This window comes from Balaenoptera borealis (genome assembly GCF_965194805.1).
Source record: "Balaenoptera borealis genome assembly, chromosome: 14".
Classification (NCBI taxonomy): domain Eukaryota; kingdom Metazoa; phylum Chordata; class Mammalia; order Artiodactyla; family Balaenopteridae; genus Balaenoptera; species Balaenoptera borealis.
The window spans coordinates 10720235-10743017 of record NC_138875.1 but is presented as its reverse complement, the minus strand read 5'-3'; the positions used below and the strand labels follow the sequence as shown (position 1 = coordinate 10743017).

At 39.4% G+C, this 22783-nt stretch overlaps 1 long non-coding RNA gene across 1 annotated transcript; it reads right to left on the bottom strand.

Moving 5' to 3' along the window:
* Positions 1 to 275: 275 nt before the first annotated feature.
* On the bottom strand, positions 276 to 22753 carry LOC309611200. The gene is made up of 2 exons (XR_014234386.1): positions 21470 to 22753; positions 276 to 21070 (listed from the first exon to the last, which is right to left on the bottom strand). It is a non-coding gene; the product is annotated as an uncharacterized lncRNA (long non-coding RNA).
* Between the last annotated feature and the right edge of the window lie 30 nt (positions 22754 to 22783).

The window sequence follows — 22783 nt, the reverse complement described above, 5'->3', positions numbered from 1 at the left end:
AAAAAAAAAAAAAAAGTGTTTCCCAAGTTCATTTTTTAAAGCAAATTGGAAGGCTCACATTCAGATTCCCAGTTAAGGTCTAATTTTCATTATCTAGCATACCTCCTCTATAATGTTTTTACTAATTACATAAAATATCTTTATACATATTAAAGACACACACATAGACACACCCCACACAGTCTAAGGACTAAACACAATCATTACTTTGTATAATAAAAAGTAGAATACCAAGTTATCATTGCCATTTGTAATAAATTGTTTTCTCTGGTAGATCTCATCTCCTAGTCTTTTTTTTTTTTTTGGTCTTTCTGAATGTGTATGCTGTAATTTTGCTTCAGTGTGGCAATTTAAAAAATGATAGTCTATTGCATTTTTCTCCTAACTTCTGTTGCTTTGTGATTGTTGGAGTTACATTCATCAAACACCACATTCATATGTAGCAACATAATCGTGGCCATTTAGTATCTACAATCATTTAAAGAGAATGAGGGGGAATTAGCCCTTAGCTGGAGTGTTTAAAGAGGGAAAGAGTAAGCTTTAGTGTTTAAAAACAGATGAGCCATTTGCTACCTTCAGATTTCTTGCAGGACTTGCACCTAGTCTAATTTTTCTTTAGATTGGAGATAATGTTTGTAACTTTGAAGAATTTAAATGAGTACACTATACAAATGTTATATTCAGGTGGAATATGTCCATTTAAGGGATTCAATGCCTGAAAATCCAGTACAATGAAAAGTTTCATCTCCTCAGATTTTTGAGATCTATAGACAATGTGAAAAAAAATTTATTTTAAAAAATAGTTTTGCATATAAAAGAAGGCTCCCTTTTCCATGTATGTTGTGGAAATAAATGAAAATGATAATACCACAAACATGTTAGCATCAATTTGAAATTAGACTATTTAGTGATGTTCTAGATTTTATTTTGTATGTTTTTTGGGGTTTGTTTTTTTGTTTTTGTCAGAGAGGCAAGACTCTACTCTCTTTTAAATGTGAAGAGGGGTACAGAGATAATTAAAATATTCAGTTTGGAAAAAGAAATCAATGTTGAATGATACTGTTTCTTTTCTTTTACAATTTTCCTTGTCATGTGTTTATTGTCAGAAATATCAGCTTTAATATGAAGTATTTCAGAAGAAACTCCCTTTACTTTCTTTGATGGTATAGGGATTTTTAGTAACAAGATACATAGTGAGTAAGCAAGATATTCAACTTTTCCATATACATCTCATTTTGCTTAAGTATGTTATTAAAAGTGTGGGAAAATAGGTGAAAATTGCATTCAGCAATCAGACATGCTGTACTCCACATTTCCACTCTTCTATTGCAACAGAATGGATAAAGCAGCATCATTTATGGCCACTAAATAATCTCATAGGATGGTTCCGTAACAACTTCATGAGTCAATATGATACAATTCTAAAACAGAAACAAAACGACCCGTCCAAATATATCATGGAAATGCTGTGGGTATCAAGACATGGGTAGGGAAAACCAGAAAATAAATGAGGCTTTAGGGAAATAATAATAATTATAATCATACAAGTCCCATTTTTTGAACTGTGTGCCTGGGTCTGTACTAAGAGATTCATATTTATTAAGTCCAATACCCTTAATTCTGCAATACAGATTTTTTGTTGGTTTTTTTTTTTAAGCAGGTGAGAAAGCCGCAGAGTAAGGAAATGCTGTTTGCCCCAGATTACCCAGAAATTGAATGACTGAGGGAATGTTCCAGAGTTCATTTATTATGTCTATGAAATTCAAAGTAGGGAAAACATAGATATTTTGTACTTGTTCAATGCCCTTCAGTTTACAAAGTGCCATCGTTCTACCATTTGATTCCTTCAGGAACTCTGGGAGATACGAATATCATTACCCTGTTCTACATGTGAATAAATGGAAACTCAAAGTAATAATAATCACATGCGCAATAAAGTACAGAGCGTAAGGTAGAAAATGATTTCAGTGCTCTCTCTATCAAGTCAAACTAGCTGGCTTGGAGAACTGATTGAAAGTAGAGAATATAAATATATAGGGAAAAGAAAGATATACATTCTGGAGGCCAATTCAGATGAGGAGTCATGGCTTTTTATGTTTATCTTTGTTCTACGGGTTGCTAGAAGAAATGCACCTGGAGGGGAACCATGGGAAGAAAAAATATTTGAGGAAATAAAGGCAGCTGATAAGGGCTCTGTGTGCTGGCAGAGTCGGGAAGAGCTAAAGCTGCCCACGACTCAGGGAGGCACTAAGTCAGGAGGGAAAGAGTTCTGGGCTTGAAGGCTGCTGCTGTGTTCCAGGCCAGGCGCTGGCACTAACAAGCCAAAACCTCTGGAGGGTCACTGAACTTCTTGGGGACTTATTTCCCCACATGTGAAATGAGAGGGTTGAATTATATATATCTAATGGACTTACCAACTCTAAAATGTTTTGACCCTAGAATTTAATTATATTTCAAGCTTTATTAGGAAGCTATCACTGATAAGGGAAGAGCCCAGTGGGGAAAGAAGGGAAAAGTCCCAGGCGCCATGCTGTCATAGAACCTATGCCAAACCTTTGTCAACCTACATAAAGAGGTAAACTGAGGCAAGCTCAAAGTACCGGAAATGAAGGGTATCTGGGAACAGCAGAGGAGTTTCAACTCGGGAAATGCAAAGTGTAGCAAGCGACAGGCGAGCGCGTTGAGGGTTTGGGGGGGGGGGGCTGTATTGACGGCAAGGAGTGCGAAGACGGGTGAGTCCAGCCAGAGTCCAAGCAGTAAATTCATTGACTTGAAGATGGGGAGAGATGCTTGGTAGCTGTTCATTGGTCAGGTGATAAGCTTTGGTCTGTAAATCAGGCCTTTGTTGGAAATCAGTCTCTCAGGTCTTAAGTTCTGTTTACCTGAGGGCGAGTTCGTGAGGGTCCACATTTCAGGTTGTGCAGCCCCTTTTTAAGTTGAAATTCTTTCACACACTCAACATCACAACTGGTAGTGATAGTATTAGGCTGTTACTTTGTTCCTACTTGTCTTCCTCGCAATTAATTTAGGTTAAAAAAAAAGATTCTGAGGAAATAGTTCAAAGAAAAAAAAATAGGATGCAAAAGACTCCCCTTGATTTTATAACCTCCAGGACTGCTTTAACACTAGACTACAGATTCGAAGAAACAAACAGGTAACAGTATATTCTTTAAGGCAAAGGAACCGTGTTTCTGGACATGCTGTGCTCCTCACTGATTTTCTGGTCATCCTAACTTCAGGAGACTCCGTCCTCTCCATTCCAATGCTGACCAGCTCCCTCTCTGCTCTTAAATGTAACAAAAAAGAGAAGACCCTCTGCTTTTGAGACTGACTCAACTGTTCCTCATTTTGTTTCTTTTGAGTGCATCACACAAAGCCAGGGATACATTTTCTAGATTCCCCCCAAAGAAACAATACCTCTGCCCTTCCAAAATGCGTCTAAATCCGTGATTCTCGTTGTAGGCATTTGGGACATTGGTAGGGGTAATTTGGGCCCACCGCAAGCATTTATGTATTGAAATTTACATTATCTTAACATAAATTGCTTTCTTTCATCTCGTTTATTTTTCTGTTGGGGCATTATATTGATATTTTTTAGTTATTGTAAGTGGATAGATGGGCTTATTATCTATTTTTTTTGAAGTATAGTTGGTTTACAATGTTGTGTTAATTTCTGCTATAGCGCAAAGTGACTCAGTTACACACATATATACCTTCTTTTTTATATTCTTTTTCATTATGGTTTATTCCAGGAGACTGGATATAGTTCCCTGTGCTCTACAGTAGGACCTTGTTGTTTATGCATTCTAAATGTACTAGTTTGCATCTATTACCCCAAACTCCTAGTCCGTCCCTCCCCCTCCTCCCCACCGACCCCCGACACACAACCACAAGTCTGATCTCTATGTCTGTGAGTCTGTTTCTGTTTTGTACATAGGTTCATTTGTGCCATATTTTAGATTCCACATATAAGTGATATCATATGGTATTAGTCTTTCTCTTTCTGACTTAGTTAGTATGATAATCTCTAGGTCCATCTATGTTGCCACAAATGGCATGATGGGTTTATTATCTATGAACTTCATTTCAGGATATCAAATGATCATTATAAACCATTTAGTATAAAAGGAATCTTTGAGTCATAGAAGTTTGGCGAATTGGTGTGAAATAACTCACATTATTGACTAAGGAGGCTCTTTCCACGTTGGATAAGCGATGCCTCCATTTGCTCCAGTGTTCCTTTAATCCTTGATTACCCAGCTCCCTAATTTCCCAGGATTAGAAGGTCATCTGATTTTTTAGTTATTCATGGACAGATTGAAAGCCCAGGGGCAAAAAAAGTCTGAAGTCAGTGTAACTCCCTCTCCAATCCCTACGATAATCTGCTAGCTAGCATTTACTGCAAACAGACGTTTTGAAAAGCTAAGTGTTCAAAGGCTACACGTGGTCAGTCTCAAGAAGGCTATACTGATGGTTGGCAGGGAAAGAAGAGACACGTGAACGTAAAGCATAAAGTCATAGGCATTGTATTAGGAAACCAGTGCCGTGCTGTGGACTCGCAGGAGAAACAGTTCTTACCAGGGGGTTCAGAGCAGGTTTTATGAAAGAAATAACATTTGAATAGAGACTTAAAGGTCAAATGGGGTTTTGAGATAGAAGGAGAGCACAGAGTCTGAGCAAAGTTAATTGGCGTAAAAATGTGGCCATGTTCAGGGAATAATAAGTAGTCAATATAGGCACCCATCTGTGCTTGAGAACAGAGCTGCCAGGCAGGACGTGGCAGAGCGTGGAGAGTCTTGAAAGCCATGGCTAGGAAGTTTGACGTGTCCCCTTATCCCCTTAGACAATAAGGACACCCTGCATGTTTTGGGGAGAAGATGCTGGCAACATCCAAGCTAGTTTAGAAACATGACTGGCAGCAGGAGAAGGGATAAAAAGAGGAGCAAATACAAAGAACAGGGGCAGTGAGACTAATGGGGAGTTTCTTCCCTCATCCTGCAGTGAGATGATGCGGCAGGACTGAAGCTGGGCACTGATGTAAGATTGGGAAGGAGGAAGGCAAACAGGAGTGGCAACGCTATTTCCCAAGTGGGTGTGATGGGTGAGGGAAATCAAGGAGGAGAAGTGACTCCAAGGCTCCTCGTATGGGTGGTGACAATAACAGAGGGAGAGGCCGTCACTCTGGAAGACTAGATGTTTCGAGAGAGGACAGTGAATTTCGTTTGGAACATGCTGAGTGTCCCCCAAATAAGGGTTGTTTCAACATGAAAAGCAAATACGCACCCGCCCGGCCCATCAATTCTAGCTTGTCAATATCAGTTGTTTTCACAGCATAGTCCTGGCTGGTCTAAGGAGTCATTCAAAATATAAAGGAGGTTCTATAATGATTTAAAGAAAAAGGTAATTGAATCATAGAGGCGTCAATGTTGTAGGTAGACTTTATTAGCAAATACAAAAGAAGTTCTTGAACAAATGCTACAACTTAAAAAATGCACCATGTACACTGCCAATAAAACACCGATGTTTACTTACTCTGTGGTAGGATATGGCATGATATAATACTATGCAGAGAATGAAAGGAAGTTCCTGCCAATAGAGCAGATCGTTATTTGTGTGCACGTTCCCTGCATCAATCTTAAGAAGCCACTTGCTCTTATACACTCTGATGATGACAATCTTTTGTAACATCTTTCGCTGTTAATATTTTCCTTTTCTTGCTGTTGTTCCTCAAAAGTGTTTCAGGTGCCCCTCGCTCAGACGCCAGGCTTGTTTCTAAGTGACAGCCTAATTTTCATATGCTGTAAAAATAAGTGACTGTAATTATTGGGCTTTTATGCAAGGTATGACCCTCCATCTCTCCATCTCACAACCACTGGGAAATGTTTCTGCTCAGAGCTCTGGCACTGCTTTGGGTGAGGTTAGTGGAGAAAGAAGGACTTCAGAAGCAGACAGAACACCCCCTCTCCCACCCCATGGCACTTGATGGATTGAATTGAAACATCAGTGAAGCCATTTTAAAGAGATGACAATAGCTCTGGGACAGGGCTTGGGAAAACAAAACTAAACAAAACTGATTAACATATCTAGAGAAGTAAAATAATAAGAGAGGTTAGTCAGAAATGGAAGCACGGTAGCAAGTCATAAGCTATTTGGGTAGGCACGCCTGAGTCTGTTTTAGCAGGATGCCTTTACACTTTTAAATCACATAACTAACAGTCCTCTTTCTGACTTCATGCTCACCGAGTAACAGCCTGATTATAGTCTGGCTTCCCATGTGGCATGCTTGCAGGTGGAGTGTCTGATTGCCTCTCCAATTAGATTGCTCATTATAAATTGATAAGCTGGCGTGCATCATCCTTTTTGAGCTCAGATAACAGGAGACCGCTCCTGCTCCTGGTATGTTGATAAATCAGCTTTCTAAGCCACCTAGACTTACAGCCAACCCTTGAACTATGAAGAATATGAGGCTGTTTCCTTCTGAAGCTTTTGGGAGACAGATAGGAGTGTCTTGAAGACTCCCAACATCTCATTGATTGCAACTTTTCTTAATCAAATGTCAATAATTGCCACTATTGGCAAAGTGAAGGTCAGGATTAGATAAACTGCATGGTAGCATGTTGCACGCAACATTGTCCTAGAGCCAGGGTGAGCATATAGTTCAGAGTTCAATACCAGATCCCATTTGAGAGTGAGATGGAGCAGAGAATAGCACAATGGGTGTAGAAGAGGATTGTTCCAGGAAAACCAGGGTATATGGCTGCTGGACCAATCTTGAGATTAAACTTGAGATTTACGTTATGATACTTTTGCGAATCTAACATGAACCTGTATCAGAAGATACAGTTTTCTCTTTGTCCTCTAAGACTGACCCTTCTCAAAACTTCCTGGGACACCTCCCTACAGCTCCTGCCCTTGGCATGCCAGAGCACAAGCAAACTCCACTCTTCAGGGTGACCTACGGGCCTGGCAATCTCAGCTGTGTTTAGGTTATTCTGTATTTGCTGTGTCTTATCTGAGGAAGTCTACTCCCTAAGGAGAGAAAGTGAAGTTCACTTCTATACAAAATTGTCAAAAGTGTTAAAAGGGGTTTTCTAGGGGGGAAGAGGGAATGGGAATCAAAAGGGTGGAGAAACGTTTACTTTTTATTTATAATTTTCTGTACGAATTGGATTTTCTTGTGTTCACTTGATTTTTAATGATAGTCTTTTCAAAAAGTCATTTTAACCTTTCCAAAAGTCTTGTAGACTTGTGCAATTGTACAGTGAAGACTCCTACTGGCAGGCCATAAGCTTCTGAGGAGAGCAGAAACATTAGATTTTTTTGAGTATCAGAGGGGCTTACACAAGGCTCTAGTAGAGAGAAAATTGTATATTTTATAAAATAATATATATGTATAAAATAATATATATAATAAAATATATATAATATCTATTGGGTTGGCCAAAAAGTTCATTCAGGCTTTTCCATAAGGTGTTACGGAAAAAGCCGAACAAACTTTTGGGCCAACCCAATATGATGTCAGAGTTGCTACTTCCTACTGTGTTATTTCTACACCGGATTTCTCTTTCCCTCCTGATTATCTTTGGTTGGGGATTATCACTGAGAACAGTCAAACTGAAGTCCCCATGGTAAGCAAGGTGAGATACCTGGGTTCTGACTTCATTTGCTGAAAAAGATTTGTCTGAGCACACTTTATAGATGGAGACAGCTGCTGTAAATCATGTGGAATTAAATAGCACATTTTAAATTTCTTAAAATAGAATTAATTAAAGTTAAAACATATACATGTGACTGAATAAATATAGGAAAACAATTTTAAACTCAACAGCAAATTCCTGCTGCTTAAAAATCAGCTCCATGTTTGAGGTTGCTTTCGATCACAATAGCAATGATTCTATAATATATATTATTAAGATCAAATCCAAAGAGAGAAGCTCCAGGATAAGAGACTCCAACAACGTAAATCATAGAGATCACAGCCAAGAAATAAGTTGCGTACACTGCATCTTGGCTTCTAACATAGGTACTACAATTTCCCTGAAATAAAGGGTCTTCCAATCTTAGTGACTTTCAACATAGGCCTAGACCTGTACAGTTTAGTGATGGGATTAAAAGAGCACCTCAGTCTAGTAGAAGCAAATTTGAAGGGAAAGGACTTTTAAAAGGAGGTACTTAAACAAATTGGGTAGGATGTATTTAAATTGAATGTTATATGTATTTAATACATTAAATTTTAAAAGTGAATAAATACACTTATACTGTGCTTCCTTGTAGCTATTTAGAGATTCTGAATTCCTATGAAATCTTCCTTGTAGCTATTTAGAGATTCTGAATTTCACAGAACGTGTGAAAATAAAAATTGCTGATGCATTAAGGTAGGCAAACTGCGATAATGGAGAGAACCCAAAAGGCAACGGACCAAAAAGATAGAAGTTTATTTGTCTTTCAGATAATGTTTCAGGGAAGATAGGTTCTGAGCAACAAAACCATCCAGTGACAAGGGCAGACAGGGGCTCTGCCATGTTTACCACTGATAAATGGAATATTTATAAATGGAATGGAATATTTATAAATGGAAGATTTCCTGCCATATCAGTAAACAAAGGGTGTCACACTCATCAACAATTGCAACCTTCCAGCTTGAGCCGGTGAGCCCTGAGGAAACTCAGGGCTGAAAAGAATACCTACCATCCAGCAGCCGACAAGACTGCAGCCACTCCCTATGGTGAGCCCTGAGGAAACTCAGGAAGTGAAAACACAGGATACTGGCCCCAGATAGCTGAGGTGCATATCAGAGGAATGATTTCACTGAACCCAGACTCTTGCATCTTCCCATACATAGAAAAGCGCTAAATTCTTCATTTTGCCCCAAATAAAACTTAACTCGCAACTCTCACGTTGTGCATTTTTTTTAAGTCAACACCACATAGCTTCCAAGACGACCCTGGACATGGTCTTTTCAGACCTGGGACGGGGAAGAGTAGAGGAGAAGAGGCAGGGCTTTCCTCTTAGGTAAGTGAGGTGAAATTTACACACATCAGTCCCACACACATTCCATCCAGGAGTGCTTGGGATCTTGACCTTTTTCAGCTCGAGGCAGGCTGACAAATGCACACTATTCAAACGCCCACAAATAAGAGAAAGATGAATATTGATGGGCAGTTGCCAGTCTTGGCTACATAGACGTGGCAGATGTTTTTCATCCTTTACCTGTATTCCTATTATTATTATGGATTCAACAAAGACAAACACAAATTCAGTAATAATTGAGAACTACTTTCAAAGAACCTCCCTTTGGATGTTCAATGAAAACTCAGATTTCTTTAAGAATTGAAGTTAATGCCATAAAGGTAAAGATCATGTCTTCAACTGGCATAAGCAATAGTTTAGTGAGAAAAAATAGGAGTTACTACCCTGAACAGAGGGTACATCTCGTCCAGTGGCCAGTGCCAGATGTTGCACTAAGAGGAATAAACCTCCCATAACACACTTAATTTCACAATACTATACCAAGGGGGGGAATATCTTCCTGACGCATCTGGTGAGCAGCTCGTGCCCTGAAGCACGAGGAGGAGTAGCTGGTGTGATTCTATCCAGCCGGTGTACTGTAACTGCACGTGCTACTCTCCCTCATACGAATGTCTAATTATCTCTAGGATCATTTTCTCTCATTCACATCCTGTTGCCTAGAGTTACACAGGTTAAATATGTTGTTAATCCTTGAATGTTATTCTAAAAAAAGAGAGAAGAAGAAGAACTTATGAGTGTTTAATACATCTTTTTCAGGTCACCTGCTTTTTTTGAAAAACTGTCCTATTTATAGTTGATATTGCCCCCAGTGGTTTGAGAGGTTCATTAATAAACTATTTTTTTCTTGAATATATCATTGGCTCCATTTTCCCTATGCCAAATGTCTTTATTGATTTTCTATGACAATTTATAGTCATAAAATAACTTCCTTGCTGCTAATTTCACTGTAAATTTTATTGTGTTACCAGACACCCTCTGGACTGGACTCCAGCAGATCAATACACTGAATTTATATTTGTTATGGAGCTATTAGCACTAGTATCAGCAGGGTAATTAACTTCCCAAACAGAGATATCATTCTATCATTCCCCATCTTCATTATTCACAGCACGTATATCTTGAAGAAATATTTCTATTTGCATCTAACCCATCAAAAGAACTGATGGCCAAATTCCAAAAGCCATGTGAATTCTAGACTTTAGGGACATTATTTCTTGGCATAAGATAGTTTTAAGATATATTAGGGAAGGAGTGAGTTAAAGAATATATAACTTGCCAATCAGGGAAAGGGCTATAGAAACAAAATATAGAGGCCACATGGAAGAAGAGCTCAGTATTAAATACCACTCAGAATTTAGATCATCCTTTCAGAAACATTAGAGCCAATCCTTATTTAAATGACCATGGAATTCACTTAAAGGCCAGTGTTCAGTTTAGCAAAGCAAAGGCCAGTGAGTTCTCACTGACAAAACAATTTGCCCCTTGTAATTTAGGAGGTGAGTACCTTGTTTGAAAAACATGCTTTATGTTTTATGACACTGGAAGAATGTGTAGTGTCTTTCATATATTTGTATTTGTTTATTTTTTGTGATGTTTTATATACCAAAGTAGTTTACATTAATATTTAAACATAATTCATTTACTGACTGAGAGCGTATGCTACGCAAAATTCTCTACTAAACTCTTTGAATATGAACGAGGAATATTACCTGTTCTTGATAACTGCAGTTCTAGTGGGGATAAGAAGAAAAATATTCTGAAGCAAAAATTCCAACATATAAAAATCTCACCACTACCTATGAATGGGAGGTCTGGGATTGATTGTGACTTAGGGAATAATTATCCTGAACTTTAACCCGATAATACATGTTGGGAACTCAAAAATGTGGAATTGACGCTAGTAAATTAAGGAACATAATTACATCAAAGAAGAAAAAGAACCTCATCTATTCTTAGATAATGTTTGCCTAATGTTATCTTACTAAATGGACTAGGGGTATTTTATTTCTAAAGTAAATATGGGTTCTTTGAAACATGTCCTTTTAAAATTCCTTTGTTTGACCATTTCAAAAGCCCTGTTTAAAAATGATAGCGTCATTTATATCAATTTATGCTGCTTTTTATGTAATTCATTTCTGTTATTATTTGAACATATTTTCCTTTAACTGCTTTGTTTTTGGAATAAGTCTATCTTATTAGTTTTAAACTGCTCATATAATTCTGTGCTTAAATCGGAAGATGATCTATCCAGCTTTGCCTAACCATCACTTTGCTTCAAATCACTTCCTGCTTCAATGGATGTTTTTACTTTATAAATGTTGTCAGCCTTCCCTGTGTGTCAAGTGCCCCTGAGGAGTTTGTTATCTATCTAGGTGACAGTGAGAATTCCTCAGGTGTCAGGAAAACCCAGAAATATAGGGCATTTGATAATTAGGTGTAACTTAATAAATGCCCAAGTACTGTTTCCTATTGTCACTCACATAACTATCTTGTAATTTCTTGTCATTATGGCCTACTTTTCAATATGACCATGTCTTAATATCCAATGTGTCAAATCTAATCCTACGGTTTATTGTGAGCAACCCCAGTTGGTCTGTTTTGAACGTTTCCCTCCCTTCCCAGTGAATGGAAGTTATAGTTATGCCCCGCTGGTGGCTTGAATCACCTCAATTTGCTCTGGCAGTCAGAGGCAGCTGCTCCGTGTGAAAGGCATGAGACCCATTGAACACCACGTTAGGAGTGACCTCCAGCCGAATGGAATCGGCTCAGCCCTTTCTGCCCAGCCAGCAGAGCGTGTGCAAACAGATCTGCCCTAGTGCAAAACGGTCCAAGGATGTCAAGCAAGGCTGGGTCTCTTTTCTCTCACTTGCTTTCTTTTTTTTCTTCCTTGAAAAATGAAACAGGATAGTGGACAGGCTGATATAATCTTAGCAACATCTGTTGCCTTTCACAGGGGTCTTAGCTGGGGACCATGAGTTTCAGAAGGGGACTGAGTTCCTGTTGACAGGGGTAATACAAAAGCTCTCAACTGAAAGGAGTGTGGGCATGTTTCCCCCATACACAGTTAAGGCCTTTTGTGCCTTCTGTCAGAACGGGTAGGAAGAAAGGGTTTTCTCCTCTTCTTTCCTGATGAAACTGCCAGAAAAAAAAATCTTTCCCAATTAGTGCTTAATGGACTTAAAGAACTGTGGAAAAGTTATTTCTCTCAATACCTCCATCTTAAGCTCAGTTAATCAGAAATGTGAGAGAATGTATGCTTTGCATTCTTTCACAACTGTTACTTTCCAGCTTCCTTACTAACTTTTATCCTAATTCCAGACAGTTTGGAGAACAATTGTTAGGTTCTTTTTTTTTTTTTTTTTTTGGTCAAAATGAATATTTCACACTGATTATGTCTTTTCCCATGAATTTGATCTGTTCATCTGACTCCAATTACCTAACTTTGGGCTGCAGGAAGCATTAAATTTAGGTAATTTATATAGGAACAGTTACCTGATTTTTGTGCAAGATACTTTTCAGAGCAATCTTGTTCACTCTTTACCATGACATCCTTTCATACACATGAGATATGATGTAGCTGATAATGTGTGTGCCTCCTGCCGTCTTCTGTTTCTTAAAACAAACAAGCCAACAGATGAAAATGAATTCCAATATCTAAACTTTTATTGACTTGATATATGTTTTTGGTATCCTTCACACAATTTTGAAAAAATATATAGAAAGAAGAATCTAAAGATTTAGATCTGTGTCTATTAAAAGAATGATAGATTTGGGTAGATTTCAATGCTTATGATCTATGTTCTCTTTATAAAAAAGAGATATAAATACTTCTGAAAATATCTGAATTTATACGTTTCTTTAAAAAACATAATGGGTCCTTTGATATTCAAATTCTTGTACCAACACAGTACATTCATGCACGATATATTTAATAATTGTTTAAAATGCTCTTTAAACATATTAGTTTAAATGGGTATAATGTATTATATCCCCAAATTAAAAATTTTCTGCTTCAAAGCCTTTACAAATATTGCTTTTAGTTTAACTGCGTTATTATACTTCCGAATCTGCTCGTATATGTGCAAGTAAAAATAAAATTACAGTATTGTATTCATGCCTCCTATGACTCTCATTAATGATTAGCAAGTTTTTCCATTTTTAAGCCAAAAGTAAAAATAACAAAACAAATTCAGTGTAAGAAGTAGAATTTAGGAATACTGTATAAAGATCATGTGTTATAAATATGGAAGCATACGCTGGGCATAATTGAAATAACTGTACTTTTCAAAGAAAGGAATCCTTACAAATTGGGTATTAATTAGCATCTAAACCGTCCTGTTAGGACAGGGGGAGCTAAAATTACTTGCGAGTGTTTCATAACTAGTCTTCATGAAATGGGATGATTCATATTTTGCTATTCTTGCTTCTAATAGATTGCTGTTCTAATAGATTTATCTAAATGCTAAGATCCCATTTAAATCAATATGAGTGCCAAGCATGGAAAACCTTGATAGCATATGTAAAATGAAAAAAAAAGATCAGAAGCCATTTGCCAACTCACATATAATAAAGTAGATGTGTTCCAGTGGGTGGTATTAAGGTTTCCCAGGTAATATAAGAATGCAGCTGTGCTCGTACTGAGGTTTCCATTCACTTTGAATACACTGTATAGATAACATCCACGCACAAGAATAACAAGATCTAATTATGTCTAACGGTTAAATGGGAAAAAAAATCTTTAGACTTTGAAATCTGCCTACTGAAATCTGCCTACTTGCATATCTTATGCTATGGACTGAATGTTGTGTCTCCCCCCAAATTCATATGTTAAGGCTCTAATCCCCTGTGTGATGATGTTTAGGGGCAGGGCCTTTGGGACATCATTGGATTTGGATGAGGTCTTGGGGTGAAGCCCTCATGATGGGATTGGTGTCCAAATAAGGGGATGAAGAGAATAGACCTCTCCCCCTTGGCCACGAGGCCACTGCAAGAGGAGTCTGTCTACAGCCAGGAAGAGGGCTCTTACCACAACCGTACCTGCCGGCACCCTGATTTCACACGTGGAGTCCCCAGACAACATGTGAGAAATAAGTGTTTGTTGTTTAAGCCACCAAGTCTAGGGTATTTTCTTACAGAAGTGCGAGGAGACTAAGATATCTTACCTTCCGTATTAGGGATTGTAAACTAACACACCTACAAAGGCTCAACAGTTACATTAAGGAGTAAGCTGACTGTGGCGAAATGGAGTGTATATGCCCATCTCAAGGGAACAGAGAGGCCTCACATTAGTCATACTTTATAATATGAAATTGTAAGTGTGTCAGATTTTCAGGGTGTAGAAGAGAAGTCAGAAGGAATTCCCAGGCGGTCCAGTGGTTAGGACTCCGTGCTTCCACTGCCGGAGGCCCGTGTTCAATCCCTGGTCAGGGAACTAGGATCCCGCAAGCCGTGCGGCGCGGCCAAAAAAAAAAAAAAGAAAAAAGAAAAAATATCTATATACATGTATATAGATAGAATACTTGTAAAATAAAGAAAAAACAGAAGAGAAGTCAGAAACAGAGACACGTATGTATAATCTTCCAATAACAAATACTGGAAGACATGAATAAAAATAATAAACAAACAAACAAAACCACTATATGGGCCCAACTTGTCTGCAGGTTGGATGTGTAATCAGAGGAGCACTGACTTGGCCCGTCTTGGTTAAACAAACTAAAACACCTAAAACTTTGTTTGTCTTGCTCTGTTATGTATTCACTCACACATGACACTCAAATTAGTCAAATTTGCAAGGTCAGTTAAGGAGCTGTCTTTCATAAATTTAGAAAGATATATTTTGTCTTAATCTATAGGGGAATATTGAAATGTTTAAAGAATACCTAATAATTTTCTAACAAGTAATAGAGCTATTTTTATTCATTAACTATGGGTTAAATAAACTTATTTAGCTTTTCACTTTTGGGTGGAACTACTTGATATTTCATACAATAAAGGAACTGAGTTATCCATCAATATGGATTGTAACATCAAATTACTTTCTTGCCGTGAGCTATTCATTTGACTTTATAGTTCTCCAAAATATAGGGATTTTTTTCGCCTAAAGCAACAGACTCATTCAATTCTTATTCTTCTAAGAATGAGAATTATGATTTACATTAGTAGTTAAATAAAATTTTAAGGTGTGATGGAAAGCCACATCTACAGAATCATTTGTGAAAATATATTCAATTTTAATCATGATAAATCCACTACAGTCCAAGCTATAAAAAAAGTCAAATTAAAAATGAGAATGGCTACAACCAAATTCTTTTCTCATGCTTAGGAAAGCTATGAAATATAAACCAAAAAATCCTTCTTGATATTTGACATGCAAAATATCAAATAATTATGTCTACATGTCTAGGGGTTTTGGAATGTTGCCCTGCGGACCAGCCAGCATGCTTTCATTACTGGGTTTAGCATCTTATTCCCCTACCTGGAGTTTGTCATGAGATGATGAACCAATCCCTTTAACCTTCCTGAATTTCAGTTTCATCATTGAGAAAATGAGGGAATATGCTTAAGTGTCATCAAAGGTGTCTTATGTAGGTCATTTCATGCATAAGGTATGGAGCCCAATTATCCTCCATGACTGGTGGTAATTCAGTTGCTTACTGAGGCCCATTAACCCTTTCAGACCATGATTCGTAACCACAGATTTATTTGGAAGGAAATCTTTAAGTTCCTCACGATAAGTATAACATTTTCCTGTCAGCATTAAATGTAAAAAGCCCTAACTAAATAAATGTGGCGTAATGAAGATTCATTTCCCACACAATTTTTTCTCACACAAATACACAAATGCATTAGAAAATATCGTGCCTTATTTTGTCCATAAGGTCTGTTGATGTTGGTCCTCATATATGACATCTGTCTCAATCAAGTTAGTTTTCTTATTTACTCTTTTGTAGTGAGAGGCCCTCGTTAATTTGGGGTGCAGAGTGACCATTTTGCCAGATGGGAATGAAGTGAAGGAAAGATGCTGGTTGTATCCCTTTTTAATCATTCAGACCTAACAGTGAAAAGTGGAATCACTTGCAGTTCAAAAAGATAATGACTACTTGAGATATCACCTTTGGCATTGGAGTAGTTCAAGTTCATAAAAAGACTACTGCTCTTCTTAACCACAAGTATCTTCTAGGGTGGTGGTTCTTCAATATTTTATTAAGCATGCTGACCTTCCTTTGTAGAAACTGGCTCATTTCATCTACTTTTTCTTCCTAAGGTATATAGTTTCCTCATATTTTCCCTTCCTGGATTTGCTTTCTGAATATGAGTTTAGCCTCAAAGTCACATACTCCAGAGAGCTGTACTCTTGGTTCCATGCAGCTGCTGGAAGTAGGGTCATTCCTACACGCACATTTTATGTGTGTTAGGAGAGCGCTAAATGTAATTCAGTGGCACCAGCTATAAAACCTGGAAAACCCAGGGCAAGCCAGCTCTCTGAGTCTGCATGCAGGGAACAATCAGGTTAGTGCACAGGCAGGGAAACAGTGTCCCAGCACAAGCTGAACAAGTGAACGCATGCTTAGGGAGCCCTCTTTCTGTCTAGGTGAGCAGAGGATTCTGTATAAGAATCTCATTTTATGTAAACAAACAAAAAAATTCCCCTATTAAATCCCTTTGCTCCTTGGAGACTGTCTGAGGTTCTCTGAATATTCTCCTGATATTCTGCCGTCTCCTACTGTCTATATCCTAGTCCTGTCCAAGACCCAAGTGAAAGGTCATATTGGCTTATGCTTTTAAGACTCTCCAGTAACAAGTGTCTTCCTTCTTCAAATCCCATACCTCACTGCTTATGGTTCTCTTACTGAGTTTAGCCTCCTCTCTCCCCTTTTTATAGTTCTGTATGTGCCTGGAATATTCTTTGGGGCCTTGGCATCACTTTCCTTTTTAGCTCCTGCAATTTGTGGCATCAAACCCAGCAGACAGCACACACTCAACAAATATTTCTGAAATGACTTTATTGTGAAAATCCACTTCTTTTTCCAGAAGATTCTCTGGTTTATCACAGAGTGATAGAGCAATGTTTAGCAGGAATTTGCATTATCGCTTTTCTCTCTGACGGTTTTAAAAGGCTTTTATGGAACAACTATAATTCAAGAGACAGCACAGGCCTACCTATATTATTTCTGACAATTTTGATTTGAGCTGCTTTTTAAAAAGTAATTTGTGTTCCAACTATTGTAATTCCAGAGATACAATTGCACATCAGTGGTATCATACGCTATTTAAATAACTAAGTGTTCCCTTGCTTTGGCGTTTAATACCAAATCCAAGTCAGATGTTTATCTGCTTGAGTTTGTTCGTCAGAAAGAAAATGTTGAGAAATTTGACATGTAGCAGCAGGAAGCTCTACTTCTTTAAAATGGTAACCAATGACCCACAATATCTCAGATATTCTGAAGCCCCATGAAGAAGCTTTGAATATCTGGAAGATTCTGGAAAGATAGTCTGGGCAGCTTCCTTTGCTTAGAACAGGGGAAAAATGAATCCTTCACCCTTGCTTCCTGACCCCTCCATGGGTCATTTTGTTCCCATTTTCTTTCTGTGGGTTTTTTTCTAAATAGTTGGGGTAAGGAGTGTACTACCTATAATCTAAAGCATAAGATATACAGGTAGGCAGATTTAAAAAGTCTAAAGTTGTTTTGTTTTTTTTTTTCTGTTTAACCAATAGATCTTATTCTTCGCTGTGGAAGTTCTCTGTACTGTGTATTTGAAGTGAATGGAAAACTCAGTACTGGTCCATGAGCATCATTGTATCACCTCAGAAATCTGAGTACCACCCACTGGGACGCATCTACCTTATGATATGTGAGTTTGCAAAGGACTTTTGATTTTTGTTTTTCTTTCTCATCTTACTTATGCTCTCAAGGTTTTCCGTGCTTGGCACTTTTATTGATTTAAAGGAGATCTTAGTCCTGTGTTCTCACTGTGGCTCCTGAAAGGTCTGTTGCCCTCCTCCTCACCCTGAAGAACATTTAAGGAGAGAATTCCTTAGACCCCAATAGACAACCTTGCATTTGCTAACTTACTCCGTGCTGACCTTGCTCTGTGAATATATTCAGGGCCCTTTAACTAAGCAGTGTACTCTCCAAGGAAGTATTCATTTTTGGACAGACTGCTTGGATAATGAACAAGGAGCCCTTGAGAGCACCTTAAGCAGCAAAATTGTATCATCCCAGACTTTGGATTTGTTCAGCCTAGTACCTGTGAGGGGCACAGTCACCAGTGAGATGCGGTCAAGGGGTGGGGGAGGGGTGATTTCATGATGCTAATCCTACGCACACGTCTTTCTTCTCTCAGTGATCATTTATGCTCTGTTATTGATAACTGCACTCAAGAAATCTTCAAATCTATTTATATTTTCTGATTACATGCAAGGGATTTTCATACACTAGTGCCACAACTAGAGTCCAGGCCAATATTTTTCTCACCTGGATTTCTCCAGTCACTTCCTAAACATTTCCTCACCTTCAGTGCGCAAGGCTGCCAGGGTGTTGCCTTCTCATACAATTATCATCATAATTTCCCTTCGTAAAACTCCTCACGCTCCCGCATTGCTCTCGTGGTACAATCCAAACATCTTCTCTTCCCATTCGAGACTTTTTGTCATGTTATGTGCTTCTACACTTGATATTCTGTGTCTGCCTGATCACAACGCCCATCGCGGTGTATGGAGATGTATGCACCTTCTTATTTCTGCAATAGGTTGGAAGGTTCCTGAAGATAAGAACTACATCTTCATCTTTGTGTTCTCAAACCCTAGACTAAGGATCACACAGTAGGGGTTCATATTTACCAAGTTAGTAGATGACTGTAGAGAGCTAGAAATCTCTCCTACGAAGTCCTTTCTTTTCTAGAAAATGGAAGTATACTTAATTAGATGAAATAGATTGAAGAATATAGACATACTCAGGAAAATTCTAAGCATTACATAATGAAAATACATTTTTATTATTATCCACACGTTTATATCGGGAGAGACTGTCACAGGAAACTATAAATTATCCGACTTTTTGAGAGCTTGCCTTATGTAACTGCTTTTTACCTTGTGCCACATCTATGTTTTCCTACCCAGGGCTCCCCAGAATTGCTAGAAGTACTCAGATCTCAGTGATTAGCTTTTTTCTGCCCTCAGTTGCCAGATACTCAAGCCACATCTCTGGTTTTAGAGTAAGATCAGGATGGAATGAATATGAATATAATTGAATCAGCAATCTCATCAGAAACTTTGTACTTGTACCAAATCTGCTTTGGGAGATAAAACATGCAGAGAAATACGTTTCCACACCAACAGAAATCATGGCAAAGTTCTCTTACCTTTTTTGATTCCTCCTTCTCCAAAATTCAGGTCTGGTACAGGTGATTTTATTGATTTAATCAAGAATGAAAATAAATTGAGAGGATTTTTTTTTAAGTAGGAAAGAAAGGGGGACATTTACCAAATTTGTGTACAGCATTATGTGACAGTGAAGAAATGAAACCTTCAACTGAGAGGATTTGTAAAAGATTGTTATATATAAGAATAGAAATATTAAAACATAAATTTGAAAATTATATGGAAACATGAAATTTCACAGGTAAGCATATGCAGTTATGATTTACATTTGTTTTTTAAAAATTTATTTTATTAATTAATTAGTTAATTAATTTATTTTTGGCTGCATTGGGTCTTCGTTGCTGCGCGTGGGCTTTCTCTAGTTGCGGTGAGCGGGGGCTACTCTTCGTTGAGGTGCGCGGGCTTCTCATTGCAGTGGCTTCTCTTGTTGTGGAGCACAGGCCCTAGATGCACGGGCTTCAGTAGTTGTGGCATGCGGGCTCAGTAGTTGTGGCTCGCGGGCTGTAGAGCACAGGCTCAGTAGTTGTGGCACACGGGCTTAGTTGCTCCACTACATGTGAGATCTTCCTGGACCAAGGCCCGAACCCGTGTCCCCTGCATTGGCAGGTAGATTCTTAACCACTGCGCCATCAGGGAAGTCCATGACTTACATTTGTATTTCATGGTATCTTAAACATTCAGTAGCATCTTGGGATTTATCTAGTACAGTGACTTTTTATTTGTGTTTCTCAGAAAACAAGGTTCTCTAATCAACCAAAAGTTGTAGGAAAAGGATGCAAGAGGAGAAAGGATCGAAAAAACATGTCTTGTCCTTGAACTTGACCATGGTGTAACCTTGTGGAGCAATTCCTTTATTTGTCATTCCTAATGTTGAGCTTCCTCCTAAAAATAAAATACAAACACCTTCCAGGGACCTAGAAGGCCCTATGAGACTTGTCCCTTGCCCACCACTCCAACATAACCCCTCTTGATTCTCCCCCTTGTGCTTTGTTCTCTGTTTCTCAAATATGTCCAGCTCTTTCCTTCTGCAAACATTTGTCCTTGTTTATTCTGTCCAGGCCATTTTCCTTCAGAGCTTCTCAAGTCCAACTCATTCTCATCAACGTGTCTCAGCTTAAGTGCCATTTCCTCAGAGAGAGAACATCCCTGACCTCCCCAGACGAAAGGGTGTCCCTCAGTTACTGTCTGAAGCATCCGCTGTTCTTACCCTTGCCTTCTACACTGTACTCTCTAGGTGGAGAAGAACCTCGATCTTCCCCTGTGATGAACAGACCAGAACTAGTATTCTGGTTAACTCACCCCTTCTAGAATCTGTGTCAAGGTTATAGTTTAAGGATATTTTTTAAAAAGGAAGGCAAGTAGCATGGAAACATCTGGTTCAGGATGGAAGCCCAAACTGGTGATCAATATTTATGCAGAGGCACAAGAAAATAAAAAATTGAGGACAATTTTAGAAACAGTATGACCAAAATATCATTTTAAAAAAAGGTCTCCAATTTTTTCCCTTTCTTATGTGGTGGCCATTGATTAAAACAAGATAATAAATAAATATGGTACAGTACCTGATTCCTGATTACACACCATCTCTTATAGATGAAAGATCCAGGCAGTCAACGAACTGGTTACAGACAGGTCGGTGGGCTCAGATTTGTGTTAATGCTGGATGGGATACAAACATTCACTTCTGTATTCAACAAATATTTGCTACGGGTTGAACATTTGCTGTGTGTTAATCATACTGAATATCAATCTTTGCCTTCCTGAAGCATTTGGTCCAGAACAGTTATAAGGATAGGTCCCATCCCAGAAGCAAATTCATTAGGCGAAGGAAGACAAATGTATGTAAGGCCACCAGAAAAATGTAAAGTTCTAGACTGTGTAATATTAGCTGGAATAATTGAGTATTTTCACAGAGAAAATCCTGTCAAAGTCCTCAAAGATGAAGCCAAGGTTTAATGTCTGGCTACCTGGAGAATGATGATGGTGATGAAGGAGAAATACATACTGGGAAATCCAAGGCGGTACCTATGCAGAGATAGAGGTCTGTTCTAAACGTACCGAGTTTGGGTGATGGCTGACAGTTGAATGGAAATGGACGGTGAAATGGCCATCCAAGCAGACCTGGAGCTGGAGAGGTTTGGGGTTGGAGATGTAACTTTTAACATGAAGCAACTGTAAGTAAATAGCATAGCATGCGTGGTGTCTGGAAATGAATAGAAGCTTTAAAAAGGTTTGCTGTTAGAATTATTAGCATAGAATTCAATTTTAAATACTAACTAGATTTGAGGGAAAATGCAAGCTAAATGGACAGGAGGAGCTGAATTGGGGGGAGGGCAGGTGTGCCCGAGTGAGCAAGAAAGCAGAGGTGCCTACACGGACGAGCCTATGCCCACATGACCGGTATCTGGAGAATCACTGTTAAGGATGGATGAGAGACGCAGGGCAAGTTCCACTGACAGAATGAGAAAAATGAAAACGAACGCGCTTGGAAATGATCTATTCAACCTTCCTAACCCCTACGACAGAACATCCATCTCGTCATCAGGCTGAATCAAGCACCAGAGCAAAGGAAAACGAAGCGTGCTCAACTCTACTGGCTGTGGCGCGTCCTAAAAAAAAGACCAGAGCCCCTTCCCCACCTCGCAAGGGTCCTCTCTCCCACCCTGCGCGTAAATCACACGCCTCGGAACTTTTGCATTAGAGAGCCCAGCAGGGGAGGAAATTGTCTGCAAGTAGAGAAAGTAGAACTAGGGTAGTCCGAGGAGATTGAAAGGGCAAAACTATCAGGCAAGAAAACTGTAAGTTCTGATTAGTTTTATGACTTTGCCTTCATGCCTCAGGAGCTCAATTGATCACGGCTTCCGCGACAGGTTGGGGGGGGGGGGAGGGGAGGTCGCTGGAAAAAATTCCCCAAAACTCTCCTCCAGCTCCGCGCTGCCGATGCAAATACGTCGCCGAGAGATGGCTGGGCTGCTGCGCCTCCTACTTTCACCGCTCCTCTGGATTTTGCCGCGAAGGACTCGGTCTGCACCGAGCCGTCAGGAGGGCGGCGGAGGAGTGGAGCGCGGGGGTGCGCGCGCGAGAGTGCGCGCGCGGCGGCGGAGCGGCTTCCTTGCAGAGAGCCCTCGCTCGGGCTCCGGGAGGTGCCGGAGTCTCAGCAGCTCGCGGGTCCCGCCACGCACGGCGCTGTCTGCAGGCGCCCGCCGCCGACCAGCCGCTCCTCCTCCGCTCCCGCCCACCTGGCCCGGCCCCGGCGCGCCCTCTCCTCCTCTCCTGCGCCCGCCCACTCGCCCTCTCGCCCTCTCTCCGGACGCGCGCGCGCCCGCTCGCTCCGGACCTGGCGTCTGAGCCGCCCGGGGCCCGGACAGGGAC